Source organism: Lipotes vexillifer, unplaced genomic scaffold, assembly GCF_000442215.2.
Source record: "Lipotes vexillifer unplaced genomic scaffold, Lipotes_vexillifer_v1.1 scaffold793, whole genome shotgun sequence".
Taxonomy (NCBI): Eukaryota; Metazoa; Chordata; class Mammalia; order Artiodactyla; family Lipotidae; genus Lipotes; species Lipotes vexillifer.
The window spans coordinates 743,456-761,859 of record NW_006774859.1 but is presented as its reverse complement, the minus strand read 5'-3'; the positions used below and the strand labels follow the sequence as shown (position 1 = coordinate 761,859).

The window sequence follows — 18,404 nt, the reverse complement described above, 5'->3', positions numbered from 1 at the left end:
TAGATCCAACCATTACACAACAGTTATATAAGCTAGGTATCTAACCCCCCTTTTAGTTTTTAAGCCAATATGAGTTGCGGTTTTGTCACTTGCAGTAAAATGAAGTCCATTTAATACTGATGTCCTTTCCTTCCATTTTTTTCCCTTTCTCCTTGTTACCTCAGTCCACCACGTACCTTGCCATATATGGATCTAGGTTTTTATCTTTCCTGCTTTCATCTTAACTTCTAAACATGACTGTTAACTCTTAAGGGTAGGTGCCAGGACCACCCTGAAAATTAGGGAGCTAACATATTTTGTCTTCACGACTCAGCCTCCTCCCAATCTGATTGTAGATTTTACCCACACTATGGACTTGTTCTCTTGTCCTTCTCATCTTTCTGGTCTCTCAATAGTTTCTTTACATCTTTTAATCTCCTTAGTCCAAAATAAATTTGCTCACAAGAAAGTATCATATTCTTTCATACTAATGAATACCTTACTTGGAAATCTGGTGAAGTTTCCCTTTCCTAAAATGTCTATACTTTATATTATTTATCAATGTGAATGGGGTGAAGTATTATGGGGAAGGTATGTATTAAGTAGCTGGTAAAGCTGGCTTTGGTGGGGTGAGGCTTTGAGACCTTCAGATTTTACCAACACATAAGGTGATCCTGTAAGTGATCAGTACTCATTTTATAACATTCAGGGCAACTTGCTTAGCAGTTTACAAAAAGTAGAAAATCTCATAGGTTTCTAGAGTTGGGAAAAAAATTAAAAATCAATGTCACCACACTAGACAAACTCTTCTGTTTTGGGGCAACAAAACAAAGTTTTGAGGACTCTTGAGCCAACATTGTGCCTTCTTGCCTGAAAATAGTGGTGAAAGAATAGCCAGACCACCTGGCAGGTACAGAGATGCCTTCTGGTGGGACTTAAAGGTTAATTAGTAGCTTAATGTTGTTTAGGGCTATGGATAAATCTAATGTAACTTTGTCCCCACCCACCTAACTTGGAGTTAAAAGCTCAGCATTAAGCATATGTTTTCTAGGACAAAGTGTAGGAGTATAACACTCTTGAAAGCTGCATTCTAGATCAAATTTATCTTTCTATAGTAAAGGAGAACACCACATATATGAAAGTCAAACAAATCTAAATATTGATTGATTTAATATAATCAATCATATAGACTTAACCTAAGATGCTTTTATGTTAAACCAAGGAAAACACTAATTTTAGTCATGTTCCATTGATAAATTAAGCCTCATTTCCTTTTTGTTTTCATCAGCTGTTGGGAGAATTTGCTTGTATAAATTCATGGGAAGATGACAATTGTCTGCATTGTACATCAGTAGACAGCTAGAGCAGAGAGTGAACTAAAAATTCTCTAGAAAACACTCTATGAAAGGGGAAAATGCCTTCTCTGGCTAACCAAGGGCAAGGGTCCAAAGCCCTCTGGCCCATCTTGGTATTTTATTAGTATGTTATTAGAAATAGTCAGCTTTAACAAATTGAGATTTTGCCAGATGATGGTACCTGTATACATTTCACTTCAAATTGTACCTTCAAATCCCAAAGGATTTCCTGGAGAGCCAGATACTTCACCAATAGTTTTAATAAAATAAGTCTTTGCTACCAGCTGTGCCACACCAGAATCTAAAGGTTACTCCTATTTAGACCTTGCCAAAGATCTCATTCCTAAATCCCAACTTCAGAAGCCAGCAAGTCAGCTGTTGTTGCTGTCATGTAACTCACTGCAGTGCCTCTCTATACCCTGAAGCAAATGGCAGTGTCGACCAGGAAAGTGAGTGTCCTGAGGTTGAAGGACCCTATGTAACAGTCGATTTTTGGATAATGATTAAAACAATGTTACCCTCCCTCACCCAGTTTACTCCAGATGTTGTAACGTTGCTGTGAATTTATTGGGCACTGTTTAATTAGTTATGGGAGAATTATCCACATGAAATATGCAAACCATCTAGAAAACTCTTTTGCAAATCTTCCTCTAAGGAGGTCAGGACAATTTTCTCAATGGAAAGTAGCTTTGGGAGAGAACTTAGATGTTGAGGAAGCTTTTACCTGTACTCCAGAATACCGTATTTATTGCCAACTGCTGTCAACGAGTATCCTCTGTCGCTGACAGAGCCATGTGTCATGGGATAAATGAGCGTTGCTTCTGCTCTTGTTGGGGAGACAACATAAGTGCATGAACTAGTCTTTGTAAGACATAGCATGTGTATGTGACAAGAGAATTTAGGCAGTAGCAAGGATTTTAAAGTCTTAGTTCTGTAATGCATGGATTCAGATGTTGGTGGCTTCTAAAATATGATCTGAACTACATAATGTTACCAGTGAATCTCCCGTGGAGATCTTAAAATGTGCATTCCTGAGCTCCCCTTGCTCTCTGAGATTCTGATATAGGAGATCTGGGGTGAGGTCGAGATTCTGCAGTTAAAAAATGTTATCAGGTGATCCTCTTGCATAGTCTATTTGAGCTTAAACCATCTCTCCAGAGACTAATTTTCTCTCCAGAGTAAAAGCTTGATGGGCACTAGTTACTATTGTGTTCTTAGCAGGATGCCAGGGCATTATAATTTTCTTTCTTTTTTGGGGCAACATTTTGACTTTTGACTAACATACATCTGAAAACATGATATTTACCCATCAAAGTACAAAGATTAGAGGGTTTTTATTTTACTAGTGCCATATAGGGTCTATTGCACATATATTTTATACTTGACAACAACATGAAGCAGAAAAAAGTTCACTCATTTTAAACCTTAAAAAAACCCACCCATCTAAGTGTATGCAAATATCTGTGTATTTTGCACTATAACTGCTACAATGTATTTGATTACAAGTCACAATACAGTCAGCATATCAAATGATTGTCATTAAGTTTCTATGTTTATTAAAAATTATCTTTAGAAAATTTAGCTGACTAACAAAGTCAAAGATGCTGGCTTGAAAAGGATGCTCCTTATTTACATAGCACAGCCAGATGCTTGAAAACTTTCTAGAACTAAAAGGACTCCTCATGTATTAACTTAAAAAATAAAAACTCTTTCTGCACTCTCTGTAACTCACAGATCATTAGTGGATTTCAAAGCTGACCACCCACAGTGTCAAGAGAGGGAGATTCTCAGAAGGAAAATGTGCAGGAATGAATCCTTATGAATAATGTCTCTAGACACTTCTAAAAATTAAAATGACTGTTGGCAAAAAGAGCCCATCTCTCTTCATAGACTCTTCTATTTATAGCACAGGTCACAGGCTTAAGGAAGAATGCAAAAGAGATCCTGAGTAGCTGTGGTTCAAGAGGGACTGCCATTCTGCTTTCAGGAATTTCCCAAACTACAACCACAGAGCAATCCCCCCACCCCCAGAATTCCTTCCATTTTTGAACTCCTTTCAAAGAAGTTTTCAGCTGTGTATGGAGACTTGCTGTTCCAGCACCACACATAGTTGTTTTGTCTGTCTCTAAGACAAAGATGCCTAAAAGGATGCTATTTCTTGCAACAAGGCATGCCATCGTACTGGACATTTTTCATTTTCAACTTTTGCTTTTTAAAAGTAGCCAAACCTGAAAATAATAGAAAAAAATCAAAACGAAAATTATCTTAAGGTGGTCTGGAAAGTGAACTAGGAGAAACATCCCCTGTGTAATCTACCCATGAACAGAGAGGCCAGGGAAAATGTCTTTCTGTTTCAGGAGCTTTTTACTTTATATGGAAAGAATTTACTAAAGGCAGAAACAAAGGTGGAAAATGATAAGAGCAATAATAAAAGTCACAGACTCACATGTGAAGAAAATATAAAACATACCTAAAACAGGACTAATTCACAAAAGATATAAAATATTTTTGTTTCTTCCTCTTCTAGAGCTACGGATTCTATCTCATGGGTATTTTGTGAAGAAAATTTGAATTTATGTTATAATCTCTCTCTTTTTCTCCCTCTATCCCTCTTTCTCTCTCTTAAAACCATGGTTCATTTTACAAAAGGTCTTCACTGATAAAGAAAAATGATCAGAAATTCCTTCCCAGCAAGAGACATCTTTTCCATTTCTTTTACTTTGGACCCACTTGTCCTTACGAAATGCAGTTAAAGCCTTGCTTCCAAGGGAGGAGACTCAGAAAATATCAAACCCCAAACAGAGAGCTAACATAGTAAAAGTGGCCATAAGCTAAATAAATTAAATGATATATGCATGAAAATGTGCCTAGCACAGCATGTGACACTGATCAGCTATTCATTATATTTTAGGGAAAAGAGGGGGCATAGGTGAAACATACAATTAATTGAGCCTGAATCAGTTAATGATGGCATAAAAGCTATAGAATGGAATCTGATACAAGGAGAAGTGGTCTGATTTGACCCAACAATTTGACTCCTAGGCAAAAAGCCGATAAAAATGAAAGCATATGTCCACACAAAAACTCATAATGAATGTTCATTGCATACTCATGATAACCAAAAGACAAAAACAAAAAAATGTCCATCAACTGACAGAAAACAATTTATATGAAATTTGCAGAATAGGGGAATCTATAGAAACAATAGATTAGTGATTGTCTAGGGCTGGGTTGGAGGTAGAGGGATTAGGAGGTAATAGTTTAACAGTACAGGTTTTCTTTGTTGGGTGATTTTCATGTTCTGAAATTGATTGTGGTGATAGTTATACAACTCTGAATATACTAAATATTATTGAATTGTCCACTTTAAATGGGCAAATTATATGTGAATTATATCTTAATAAAGCTGTTACCAAATATAAAAAAAGTATGCAAAGAAGTAGGGAAAAAAACAATAAAGAGAAATGGGCTGGGATGGAAGGATATTGATGGGTGTGAAAATAAAATTGTGCATTAGAATGCATCATTTCATACATCCCCCAATTAAAAACAAATATCTTAGGGTCTTGAGATTAGACTTTGTGTCCAAGAAATGATTTCAGACTAGTTTTCTTACTCTGTGTTCATTGCAAAATTAACCAGTTTCCAGTCCCGTGCACCATAAGGGCATTTTGGGCAGGATTTAATATAATGTTATCAGTAAATGCAATGCTTATGAAGCTCTGGAGTTCTCAAATAATTTCCTGTAAAGATAATGTGCCTATTTGGAGGCTATTTAAGGCTAGGAGAGTTGGTATAAGCTTTCAAAATGCTATTTTAACTCCTACTAAAAAGAAAAAAAAATTCTCTTAAAATGTTTAAGCCAACAAATTGTTGTTTCATGTGCTCCCCTGACCTCAGTCACGTTCACACACATACAGTTTCTACTCAGCTATTTCCATAGTTAGTTCAATTGTTGTTGGAAGGTGGAAGCATGGCCTGCAATGTTGATGGTTGTTCTTTTCTAATGTTAATGACTATTTACAAAATTGCTGTGGGGGAGAATTTATTCCTCACAAACAAGGAATACTAAATAACAACTCTAAAAGACACACATTTATGAACACTGAAACATTTTTATGAGCATTGCTACAATGTTGAATCTGCAACAAGAAATGTAATTTTTTTATTTTTATTTTTTGCAATTTGTCACTTATTGCAGGTCCTCTTTTTCCTCAAATCTTTATGTTTTAATTTTGGGTTGGGCAAAAAAGCAAGAAATTTAGAGAAGTTCTTGCCTTTTATACTCTTATACTTATGCAGGCTTGCTCTTATAGTACAGTTTGCATCTCTGCCACTAGAGCAAGAAGGTGACATCTGGAACTGTCCCAGATCTCCTTATGCAGAGTCAGTGTCCTGAACCATACAGACCATATATTATTGACTGGCAAGATGTTTAGTGTCTATCCCTTGAACCACATGGTATATTTAGCTTATAATTTTGAAGGTCATATACAAAGTTGGGCACACAGTTATGAGGAACATTATCGAGTTTGCCATTCAGTACTGACTCTGTACAAGAGGTCGTTTCCTCAGTCCCAAGGCCAGTTCAAGTCTTTGTCTTGTGCAGCTCCCTCACTGTAGCATAGCCTGCATGTTTAAGTTAGTCCAGATCATGTTTTCTGTTCATCTGACTCTTTTCCTCCTTCCACAAAACGGTTGTTCAGATCTTTCCCAGTCTCTAAGCCCTGTGACCCATACTCACATGGGATGACTTCATTTCTGACTCAGTAGTTAAAATTTCAGTCTTCAATATCAGTGCTTGACTTTCCACATCATCTCCTGCACTTACTTCTCCACGCTTCTCTCCTTTTACCCAGTTGAAGGATTTGGGGCAGGGAAGTAAACATATTATGTTTTAGAATTTTTATTCTAGGGCTGTTACTGTCTCAAATGTGAAAGCCCATCTACTGACACCGGGTTGCAGTGAAGGAAGATGCAGCATTTGTTGCAGGGCACCCAGCCTGGCACCAAGCAAGGAGAATGGGCAGCTCATGCTCAAAAGACCCAAACTCCCTGATGGCTTTCAGGGGAGGGATTTTAAAGGCCAAGTGAGGGAGAGGATAGCGGGGTGTGTGATCCATTTGCATACATACTTCTGATTGGTTGGTGGTGAGGGAACAGGATGATGTGTCGGGAATCTCAATCATCAGCCTTTTGGTTCCAACCAGTCTGGGGTCTACGTGCTGGTGGTCAGCAGGCAGTTAACTTCTTCCACCTGGCTGGGGTTTTAGTATCTGCAAAACAGCTCAAGGACATGGCTCAGGATATTATCTATAGCCATTGAGGAGGAACTAAAGGCTCTGGACTTTGTTTTATGATGAAACTATTATTAATTTCTTTGAAAATTTTCCTTTGTTTCTGCATTTTCTCACTTCTCTGATTAAACTTGTTCTTTGGAACTCGGGGAGGGCCTAGAACGCTAAAGCTTTTCTACAAACAAGAGGTGGGGGACATGGAGGTCTGTTCCTGGGAAGGCCTGCAATCCTGCTAGGTTTCAGGGCTACAGTGTGGAAAATGTACTGGGGCGACACTGAGGGAAGGGGGGTTTCTTTCCCAGTTCTGATGTGCTTTCTTCTTCTTACTGCTGCTGGGGGCACCCAGTGGTTTTCACTCTCAGCAAATTTCAGCAGTGCTTCCAAGTATGGTTTTCCAGTGAGTTCTGCTTGCCCTTTGATGTTGTGGGCAGCACCTTGGTGACTCAGAAGCAGCCCTGTGGGTGCCTTCTCGGGGAGGTCCTCACATCCCAGAGGATGAGTCAACAGTGCCCCTGCCCGGTTTCCTGGGAGCCTCTTTAGCACCCAGTGGGTAGCTTTCTCTCCCATTTCAGGCCTGTGGCAGCTTTGTGAACTTTTCTACATAAAGTGGCCACACTCTCTGTAAGGTGGTCTCAATCCCTGCCAGTGTGTGTGTGTGTGTGTGTGTGTGTGTGTGTGTGTGTGTGTGTGTTCCAAATTTGTTCCTTCCCTGATTATCCCCCCTCAGACCTGGAAGAAGGGAGTGCTCCCTACATTCACTATACCTAAACTCTTTAATGCACTGTTTACATTTTAGGAGTTAATACTCTGTTATTTGCTAATAATTCTTCATATTTAACTTTCCTAAGTTACTATGTGGCTTCTGTCTCCTGCCAGACCTTGAGTTATACACAGATTAGCCAGTTATGTAGGTTATTAAAGAAATCCAAGCAGAAGTGTAGATAAACCCAATGGAAGTGGGCATGGAGAGAAATGGTTTGATACATGCTTAGAGGAAAAATAGCTAACCTGATGATTGATTTCTGGTTTGGGCAATGGCATAGATTTTGATGCCATTCTTGGAATTGAAGTATACAGATTTGGAATATAGATGGAGTATATAATGAACTCATTTTTACATGTATATTATTTGAAGCATCCATGGATATCCTAGTGAATATGCGATGTAGTATCAAAATAAACTGTATGAATGTAAAAATAATTTGATTTTCATTAAAATTAAGAGAACCTATGGATTACAATGCTAGTTGGTGTTGAGGGAGAGGCAGCTGAAGGAAAATAAACTTTGACTCAAACACCTAAAGAATTTAAAGTGCTGGATCAACTACTTACCATGTCAGTGAAATGAGAAAGGTTGCACTGAAGTATTTGTCCATTTTACTTTTGTTATCACTGCATGAAAAGATACTCTTGTGTGTGAGAACATGGTATGGGAAAGTTCTTTTTAAGCTTAAATTAACACATACTTTTTTCTTGGATAGATACAGTTAACATATATGAAAAAGCTGTTGTTCCCAAGAGCAATTTGGTGAGCTTATTGGGGATAGTTGTGAAGGTAAAAACTATGCCCGTAGGAGAGAACTGACCAGATAGAAAGCATTGCAGCTCCTTTTCACACAACTGTTCTGCAGACAATGGTGATGATGATGATAATTCATTATCAAATGAACCATCTGGGAGGAGTACTAAGAGGACAGCAGGAGTAAACAGAGACTGACCCTAGCAAAGTTGTCTCTTGTTTGGGGTCATAATATTTCCCCTTAGCTTATTATACTGAATGTATGATTAAACATAAAGTGTTTCCACCTTAAACTAAGTCTGAAGTAGAAAGCCTGTCGTTTTATTTTAACTGCAGTACTATCTGGAAGCTCATTCTATTAGGGTTCAAATTTACATATATTTAGGGCATGATTATAGAGTATTATTTTGTATTAAGTTGATAAAACTGAGATTAAAAAGGTCAGAGAACTGAAAACAGCTTTCCTGAAGAAAGAAGTACTGCTTTGCTACCTTTGATGTAAGTGTGCTTCTTTTCCTTTTTCTTTTTTCCTTTAATCCTGAAAGGGATAATTTGAGTTTTAAATACAAGAGGTTGAAAGTGGTTTCAGGCTTTTTCAATTAAAAGTTTAAGTTTTCAAGTTCTTTGTCCTGGAAAAGACTATCTCTTCTTGGAACTGGTTGACACGTTAAATGGACTATTTCTTTGAAAACCCTGTACAATGGCCAGCCTTCATCAAAGGGTGCTTCAGCTAGAGGCGAGCTTCTCAGTTCAGTGACCTTACGGACGGTAAAGGGTAGTTTTAAAAGATATTGATGCCTAGTTAACACTTTTTTTGGACACTCTATTACATGTAACAATTTTCTTTTACATTAAATGGATAAAAAAAAACCAGTCAACTTTCCTGCTGTTTCAATAGTTTCAATTAGTTTCTCCCCCTCAATTATTCCATCAGATTGGTTCCATAACATTTTGCTATTTGGGGGGATCATTTTAAGCCCCTTTGCCAGGAGTTTATTATTGTTAAAACAATGATTCACCATAAAATGCATCTCCATCTGCAGGAAACAATTCCTAAATTGCTTCACTTGACAAATCCCAAACCGCTAGGCTCACTATACCACAGAAATAGAACTGGTTTGGAAAGGGATTACCTATTGGGTTCAGAAAACCTTCTTCTGAGACAGGTTATGGCACGGAGCAGATCTCTGAAAGCTAGAGGCTACTTTTCTTTTTATGTTTTTAGTACAATTTATTTGAAGTTTTGTTTCATTTGTTTGAAATATTTCCTGGTAAAAAAGTTAGATTTCCTGGTGACTAACATATATGAGTTATTTAGTTGGTGCAAATTCTCCAATCAGTTCAAACTGAATGACATTTTTCTATGCAACTTAAAATAGATTTGAATAGACACATATTTTAATACTTTTTTTCTCAGAATGTATAAATCTTGAATTCAATTCCGAATTCATTTCATTTAAAGTTAATTCCTCCCTCTGCCCCTCCATGGCACATATATGCAAAGTATTCAGCACGAAGTCATTTCTATTACTCATATAATAGAGTTATATTTTTGGCATAGGTTTTATTTACAGGAAAGTGTAAAATGAGTTAGAAAATCTTCATTTATCTTAGTTGTTTTAAGTCTAATCAAAGTAAAATAGAAGCTAAAAAATCAGGTCAAAGGACAAAGACTTGTTTGCTAGTTTAATCACATGTAGGAAGCTATTGTTCTCCTTGGGACTTAGAGAGGTTGATTATTCTACAGGATTTTAAAAGACAAGGCACAATTTATCTTAATCCTATGTCAGCATGTCCCTGAAACTGATTAGCCTTTCACACTAGAAAGAAGAGACACATTAGAACTTTCCATCGAAAAATCCTGCAGCTACTTTCAACCTCTGATATCTAAAATCAAGTTATCTGTTTTTTAAAAAAATTGAAAAGAACTAGCTAATCTGTAAATTGTTCAGGAGTCATTTGTTCTCAAAAAGTATTGTTAGTGACTATCCCAATTCCTTCATGAAACCTCTAGGTATGAAGGTGCAATTGTAATATATAAAACAGGACTATTTAAGGGATGCTTTGTTTTTTTACAAAAGGTGTCACTCAAGTCTCCAATAAATAGCTTCATACAAATATTTTTCAGAGATATCCCATCTGCCATAAGCAAGGTTGTCACATTGTGTTTGGTTTTGCACTGAAGTTCCTTGAAGACAGTCCATAAGCCTCCTTGAAGGGCAAAAGGACAGGCCTTTTACCCAGCCTGCTGCACCTCAGCCAGAGCTAGTTTGCTTTCATTTTGAATCATTCATTTATTCACTCACTCAACAAATATGACCTCTCTATGGCAGACATTGCTAGGCACTGTGGTGAATAAAATAGATCTTGCCCCATTTTATATTGAATTTACATTCTGAATGAGGAGACAGGAATTAAGAAATTAAGTATAAAATTACAAATTATATTAAGTGCTAAGAAAGATGATCGCAGATGCTTCAGGAGAGGACAGCAGGAGGCTTTTTTTAGATGAGTGATCAGAGGGGAATTTTCAATAAAATTAATAATGAAATGGAAATATAAAAAATAAGGAATTGGCCTAGGTGAAGAGTGAGGTATGTTTCAAACAGTGAACAACATATATGAAGGCCAAGATATGAGCAGCAGCATGACATATCCCAGGACTCAAAAGCAGCCATTTTGCCTAGAGTTCAGAATAGGGGAGGGGGTTTGAAGAACCAAGCAGAGGCTAGATCCTACAAGGATGTCTCTGATTTTATATCCAAATATACCCAACATTTAACTTAAACATAATTAGTGTGATGTTTTTCACCCTCATTTGAGCAAGGTGATACTCTGTAAAAAATTCCTGCTACACATCATAACATAGTATTCATCTTTCTTTCTTCAATGGATTCCTTCAGCTAGTAATCAGTCACAACCCTCCCCAGCTTTTAAAGCAATGGCTTCCTCTTATATGTGGAACAAAATTCAACCTTTTTTTTTCTTAACCAGAGCCCACAGGTCTGGACATGATCTGGCCCTTCTTCCCTCTGATTCATTGTCCTCCTACTTTAGAAGCCCTGGACGTGCCATGTAAAGTCCCCTCGGCTCCACTGACTGGAGCAGCTACCCTAGGCAGCTCCCTGGGAGCCCAGGCTCACTGCACTCTGACAATTTCTCACCACAAGAGTGCAAATCATTTTTGCCTTAGGCTCAGAAGTTCACACAGGCTCCTTCTTGCCCTGCGCAGAGGCAACCTGAAAGAGCAGCATTAACGCCTCTGGGACAATCTTCAACCAGTGGTGGTTGGAAGGAGTGGAAAAATGTTTCTTCCTTTCACCCTTCAGTTGCCCACTTCTTGGAGAGCTTCTGTGGGCTTCTCAGGAGGCTCCAGCAGAACTGAGCCCCTGTCACCTAGAGCAGCGATGCAATAACTTCCCCTTCCCTTGACCTTGCCCTGCTCTGTCTCCTGACCCCCAGTCCTTCGCTGGCTCCTTGCCATCACTTCTGATAAGTTGCTTGTACCTAAGCCTGTGATACAACCTCTGTTTTGGGGGGAACCTAAACTGTGGTCTTGACTTTGTAAACATTCTGTGTTTGCTCTCCATTTAGGCTCTTTGTGCTCTGCCTGGAACTTTCTTCCTCCTTTGTATAGCTTTACGTGGACCTTCTCATCATCAAATTTCAGCTGGAATGTTATCCTCTGAGAGGAGTCTTTAATCTAATGTTGCCCCTGCACTGCTCATTTCTGTTCATTACATTACTCTTAATATGTTTATTACAGATGATCACTTTTGAAATATTCCTATTTATTTTCTTATTAATTTAGTTGATTATTTACTGTCTACTGCCTAGAATGTAAGCTCCAGGAGAGCAGAATCCTTACTACACTACAAAGTTGTGTTCTCAGAGCTTGGAACAATGGCTGACATGTAATGATTACCCAATGAATGTGTGTTGAACAATTTAAAAATAAAATTCTATGCACTTTCAAGGGGAAATAAAATATAGAATGTAATATTTTTCTTTTAAGAACACATACCTGAAACAATCTCCTAAGTGTTTTTATTGCTTAGGAGAGATAAGTAAAACTTGTATCAAATAAATGAAAAGATCTGAGTTGATCTGGGTTGTGAATACTTGTGTGTATACATATGTGAAGATTCATTGAGGGCACCCTTGAGATGCATGTGCTTTACTGTATGCAACTTATCTTTAAATATAGATTTTAAAATGTTTTGACCTGGTTTGGTTCTTGGTGAACAAAAATATAAACCGCTTCTGCATTATTAAGAATATAAAGGCTACTTTCATGTCAATTTATTTTCAGATAGTCCATCAAATTCTGATTTTTGAAATCTTAGTAGTCAAAGAATACTTTGGGTACATTTTTACATTTAAATGATCAAATTCACTTTATTAACAAAGCAAAAGATCAATCTATACCACATAAATTCCCGGAGAGAAGGAGTCTTTCTTCCATGAGAACATTTAAAAAAAAAAATAGGACTTTTGATGGTGGAGAATGCATATTAATTTAAATTACTTTGTCAGCGGTTATGAAAATGATATATCTTAAAGTCCTTAGCATTGGTCCTATGAGGAAATGCTCTATTGGTTATGTGGACCACTTCTATTTTTACTAAATTTGTATTTGCCTGTTCTTTCTATGTGTGTCTCATGCTAAATTACATGGTTAAATTAACACCAATTTAAGTGTAGTGTCAAAATGGAAATCTAATATCCCCCAATATCTTAATCACAAATCATATGTTTTATAAATGGCAATTAAGTTTTTTGTGGTACAGTGGTGATGCGCATATACCATGAGGCACTGAAAGCCTCAGCATAATTCAGTATCACTAGGGTCGACCTCAATTGCTGTCTGAGTAGGCTGATACTTTTGTGATGTGGATTGAGAGGCTGGATGTTCTCCAATCCAAAAATATCTGCCCATTTTCCTAGAGCTGCTCCATGAAAATCTACACTCAGTGCTTTATTCTTTTTGGGTGGAGAACTAAACATTCCTTTCATACTTTAAGGACTATTTCAATGCCACCTTCTCAGTGATATCTATGACCAGAAGTCATTCCTATTTCATTGATACATTGATGCCATTCACTTAGCCATTCAGACATTCAAGAACTATTTATGAAGTCTTGACATGTGTCAGGCACAGAGTAGCCTTGAGAATAGAAAGACACATAAGACATGACTATATCTTAGTTTAGATTAGCAGTTTTTAAAATTAGTTTTGCTATGGGAGCTTGTCAAAAATAAAGATCCATCGACTCCACCATGAAGCCTTTGGAAGCAGAACTTGTGGGTGTGGGAACTGGGCATGTGTATTAACAAGTTACTAGATGATTATGATACACATCTCTGGTGACCTGATTTCCACATTTTCACAATATTTCTACTGTACAAACCTAACCCACTTTGGGAGTAAAAAGAGAATATTTTGAATGAGTCTGTCCAACTTTTTAAAAATTGGAAGCATTGGTTATGGTTGTACACTTTGGGTGGAATATTCTTCTTCCAATGTGAATGGTCTATAGTTGTATCAAATATTTGTCCATCAATAAATGATGACTGACAGTCTTTTCAAAGTGAGCTGTCTTCAAACAAAACATCTTTTATATGGCATGGCTTAAAGACCTAGAAAGAAACTTAAAAGTTGGCATCCTAGATCCCTAGTTTCTAGGTAAAAAAGGAAAAGATGCTCCATGTTTCTTGTCATACCTTGATTTAAGGGACTAAATAATCTATACATTTTTTATTGAATAAAAGAAAACAGCTGTTTATCTACTGGCATGGGTCATACAAGGATCATCTTATGCCTGTTTGATTTCAAAGCGCATTGAATTTTCTTTTGAGTACATTTGACAGGATTAAAACTTGAGTATTTTAAGTTTGTATTTTAAGATATCTTGTCTACAAAACAAGATCTATTCTCCAGTTTTTATGTTAGATAATATGAAATCAAGTCACAATTGGAAATGCCATAGTCTCTATAGACAAAGCAAAAAGAGAAAAAATACATATATATGGTTGCACTGAAAAAAAATGGTATTGCTTTAGGCTAATGTGTTAAATATTTAGAAGATTCCAGAAATAAGTACTGTCATGGAAACTGCAACATAATGCATTTTGAAAATGATAAATTCCTTAGCAATTTGGTAATAAGATGATAAGAAGATGATGAGGTGTTAAAGAAGTTAGTTTCTGCTATGACTTTTTAAAGTCCATTTTATCTTTATTGATGGCTTATAACACTTCAATCTATATATTGACCTTTTATTCTGACTGCTACCTTAACTGTGCCTATCACACATTTTTGGGAGATGAGTATAAATAATGAAAGGTTGAAAGTGCCCTCAAAATGTTATAAAATTGAGGGTTGACATTTTTCAAAAGTGCAAGAGTGAGAGTTTCAAAATATTGAATATTACCATGGAAGGAAAGTGTGCTTGGGAAAATTAAATCTGAGTGCAGAAAGTGAGGCAAATTTATATTTGGCACAAAAGGTTGTTTTCTTACTTTTGGTAATGGAATATAATTAAGCACTTAATTGTTTTATTTTCATTCAAATTCAGACATTGGGGGGCAGGTAGGTCAGGCCACTGTCTGGCTCATTTATTGCAATAAAATACAAACAGTTGACCCAGCAGCAAATTGATGAAACAAGGGCCTATGAGTGAGACAGCAACTGCAGGTATAAGAACAAATTAGATATTAACATAAGCTTGAAATATGTAAATGCACTACCTTGTTCTAAGGAAATGTTAATACATTTTTATTTATGCTGATTCTTGGGTATAATCAGAATATATCCAGACTATTATGCAGTCCAAACTGAGAGGACCTTAACTAACTAAAAGGAGATTAAAAACTATTTTTGTTGGCTTTTGAAAAAAGAACAGAGGTGTTGAGCATAAATATTTGAAGATATATCCTATTTAAAATTTAGATAACATATTTTCCCACAATGTCAATGATTTCATTTTACTTCAGTTGTTAATCAAATCAATTAAAATTGTACCAAGCTATTATAATATGAATTGTATTATCATACTCATTATTGAACGATATAAGAGAAAATGGAGGCATAATCATTGAATAAGTAGCTTGGACTTTGGAGACATAAAAATTCATTTAATACGTGTTTTATCTTAGAGATGAAGGAACTGAGAACTGTGAAGTCTTCACAGCTTGTTAGCATCAGAGTTGGAACCAGAAACGAAAGTCCCTATGAATAAAAGCAATAACTTTAGGACATAGTTGGTTAACCTGTCTTAATCATTCTATGAACCTCCATCCTGTCGGACTGACCTTAACAATAATGTTGGGATTTATCTATTCTGATTTTCATCCTATTCTGCTCTTGGTCTCCCTGGCATGTTTCAGTAAGATGCATCTACAAACCAACCCGTAACCTACAAGGTAAAATCTAGTCTGTCTGCTTGCCCTACGCACTTCTCAACCTCCAACTCTGCTACCCTGAACCAGACCCTTAATTTACCATCAGTGACAGACTCAACCAGGGCAGTTCCTTGGACCCACCCCCACCTTTGCACCTTTAAAAAAATAATAATATATATTTTTTTATACAGCAGGTTCTTATTAGTTATCTATTTTATACATATTAGTGAATATATGTCAATCCCAATCTCCCAGTTCATCCCTCCACCCCCACCTCGTCCCCACCTCTGCACCTTTTCTACTGAGCTCTTCCCTCTGCTTAGTTTTCCCTTCCCCTAAACCCTCCTCTTCTTGACATGAGTAATTCTGATTTAGGCTTCAAGGATGAGATCAACTTTTCCCTCTGGAGGAAACTGTTCCATAAGCTTGACAGGCTTTCTGTTTGGAAAGGCTGTCTCTTCAATGCGGTCTTTCAGCTCCCATGGGGCTGCATAAAAATGGGCCCTGGGCCTGGAACACCTCCTTTACTAGAGGTAAAGAGCTCACACAGCCTGTGCTGGGCGCATCATCTCCTGGGAAAATTTTTTTCTCTGTTTCATGCTTAATGACTGCTCTTTTGTTCTGTTGAAGTGTGTGTCAAGGACCCGTAGGCATGTACTTCAGATTCTGTGGGGAGGAGTTGGGTCCTGCTGCAGAAGCACAGGAGAGGTTTGTAGGCCAGTTGCCCTGCATCAGCTGCCGGGGTCAGGGGAGAGGGACTTGGTCCATGAGAGGAGGATGTGCTCCGTGGGAACTGATTTTGTTCTGTCTCTTCTACGGAGTAGAGTAAGGAAAGAGCAAGTAAAGCCCTATTCCATCCAAGACACGGACTATTGTGTTGTCCTTGGCAACTCCAATACAAGACGCCACGGGTAGAAGTGTGTGGAGTCCTCTGTGGGATTGGTAGCTGGTATACCATGTTCTGCTCTCCTGGGACTGGTACTCGGTGTAAGGTGTTCTGCTCTAAACTTCCATGAACTTGGGGTAATCGTTTCTCTCTATTACCTCAAAGCCTTTGGTGCATATTTCTATGTTAGTATTCACCACATTACTGGGATGTATGTCTGTTGGTCCAACTCCACTGTAAAATACTTGAAAGATCATGTACGCTGGATTGGAACAGCTGCCTTCCCTAATCTGTTAAACTGTTTTCATAATTTTCATAACTCTAACCATTTCTTACTTGATTATGAACCCCAAGTCTATATGTCTATTCTGGATCTTTCTTGTGAGTACCAAGGTTTTATTACAACTGTACCTTCTAAGTAGTTCTTCTGTCATTATATGTATCACAGTGCGTTGAATTGTCTATAGGTCAGGCCTCATCTTATGTACTAAGTAATTATTAAGTACTAAAACTTTTTGCTTAGTTATTTTTCTCATACTTTATTTTTTAAAGCAATTTTAGGTTCAGTGCAAAATCTAGTGGGCAGTACAAAGAATTCCCATATACCTCCTGCTCCTACACTTGCACAGCCTACCCTGTGATCAACATCCCACACCAGAGTGGGACATTTGTTATAATTAATAAACCTTCACTGACACATCATTATTACCTAAAGTGCATAGTTTACATTAGTGTTCACTCTTGGTGTTATACACTTTATGGTTTTGACAAATGTACAGTAACATATATTTACCATTACTGTATCACACAGAATAGTTTTGCTGCCCTAAGATTCCCCTGTGCTCCACCTCTTCATCTCTCTTCCTGAATTCCTGTTATTAGAATGTCATATGGTTGGAATCTTACAGTATGTAGCCCTCTCAAATTGCTTCTTTTACTTAGTAATACACAATTTGTTTTCTCCATGTCTTTTCATGGCTTGATAACACTTTTCTTTTTAGCGGTGAATAATATTTAATTGTTTGGATGGACCAGTTTATTTATCCATTCATCTGCTGAAAGTCATTTTGATTTGACCCATTTTGATTATGAATAAATCTGCTATTGCTTGATTATTTTTCATAATGTTAAAAAAAAAGTGTCTTTGCAGATATTAAGTATCTTGAGATACTTATCTTGAGATAAGGAGATTATATCTTGGATTATCTGGGTGGGCCCAAAATGTCATTACAATTATCCTTATAAAAGAGAGGCAGAGAGAGAGACCTGCCTCAGACAGGAGAGGAGACCATGTAACCATGGAAGTAGAGACTGGGGCGATTCACACAGCTGAGGAACGTCGGCAGCTGGAAGGTGTCAGACACAGAGTGTCTTCTACAGCTTCCAGAGGGAGTGTGGCTAGGAGCTGTCCTTGATTCCAGCCCAGTGGTCCTGATTTTGAATTTCTAGCTTCCAGAACTGTGAGAAAATAAATTTCTGTTGTTTTATGTCACTAAGTTCATCGTGATTTGTTGCAGCACTCAGAGGAAATGAATATAAGGTCTTACCGTGTTTCTGCACTTGGTCATATGGTGCAGGTAAAAAGACAAATAGGGCACTGGCCTTGAAAGTGCGAGCAGGGTCTGTAGGATAGGCAGGCTGTGACGTGAAGGAAAATGTGGCAAGCAAGGTGTTTTCATTTCCCAGAGATAATAAGAATCCAGTAGACTGTTAAAGTAGGGGAGTGGCACCATCACCTTTGCCCTTGAGGGAGATGGAGAACCTGGAATTAAGGACACTAACTAATGAGATCATTACTCTGATAAGAGTTTGAACTGTACCGAAGAGGAGAGGTTTGAATTTAAGATTTTTCTGAAGTGGAATTGGAGCTATTTGGTAATTACATCATTTTTGAGACATGTTGCCATCTGGGCTCAACATTAGGGACAATTCCGTAGTAATGGTTTCTGCTCAGAAGTTTGGGC

The 18,404-nt window shown here is 37.5% G+C and overlaps 1 protein-coding gene across 1 annotated transcript in view; it reads right to left on the bottom strand.

Moving 5' to 3' along the window:
• Positions 1 to 18,404, bottom strand: part of EYS (EGF-like photoreceptor maintenance factor) — a gene marked incomplete at its 5' end in the record, with an annotated part of 885,136 nt that overhangs the window by 145,557 nt on the left and 721,175 nt on the right. The gene's annotated exons all lie outside the window — the stretch shown is intronic.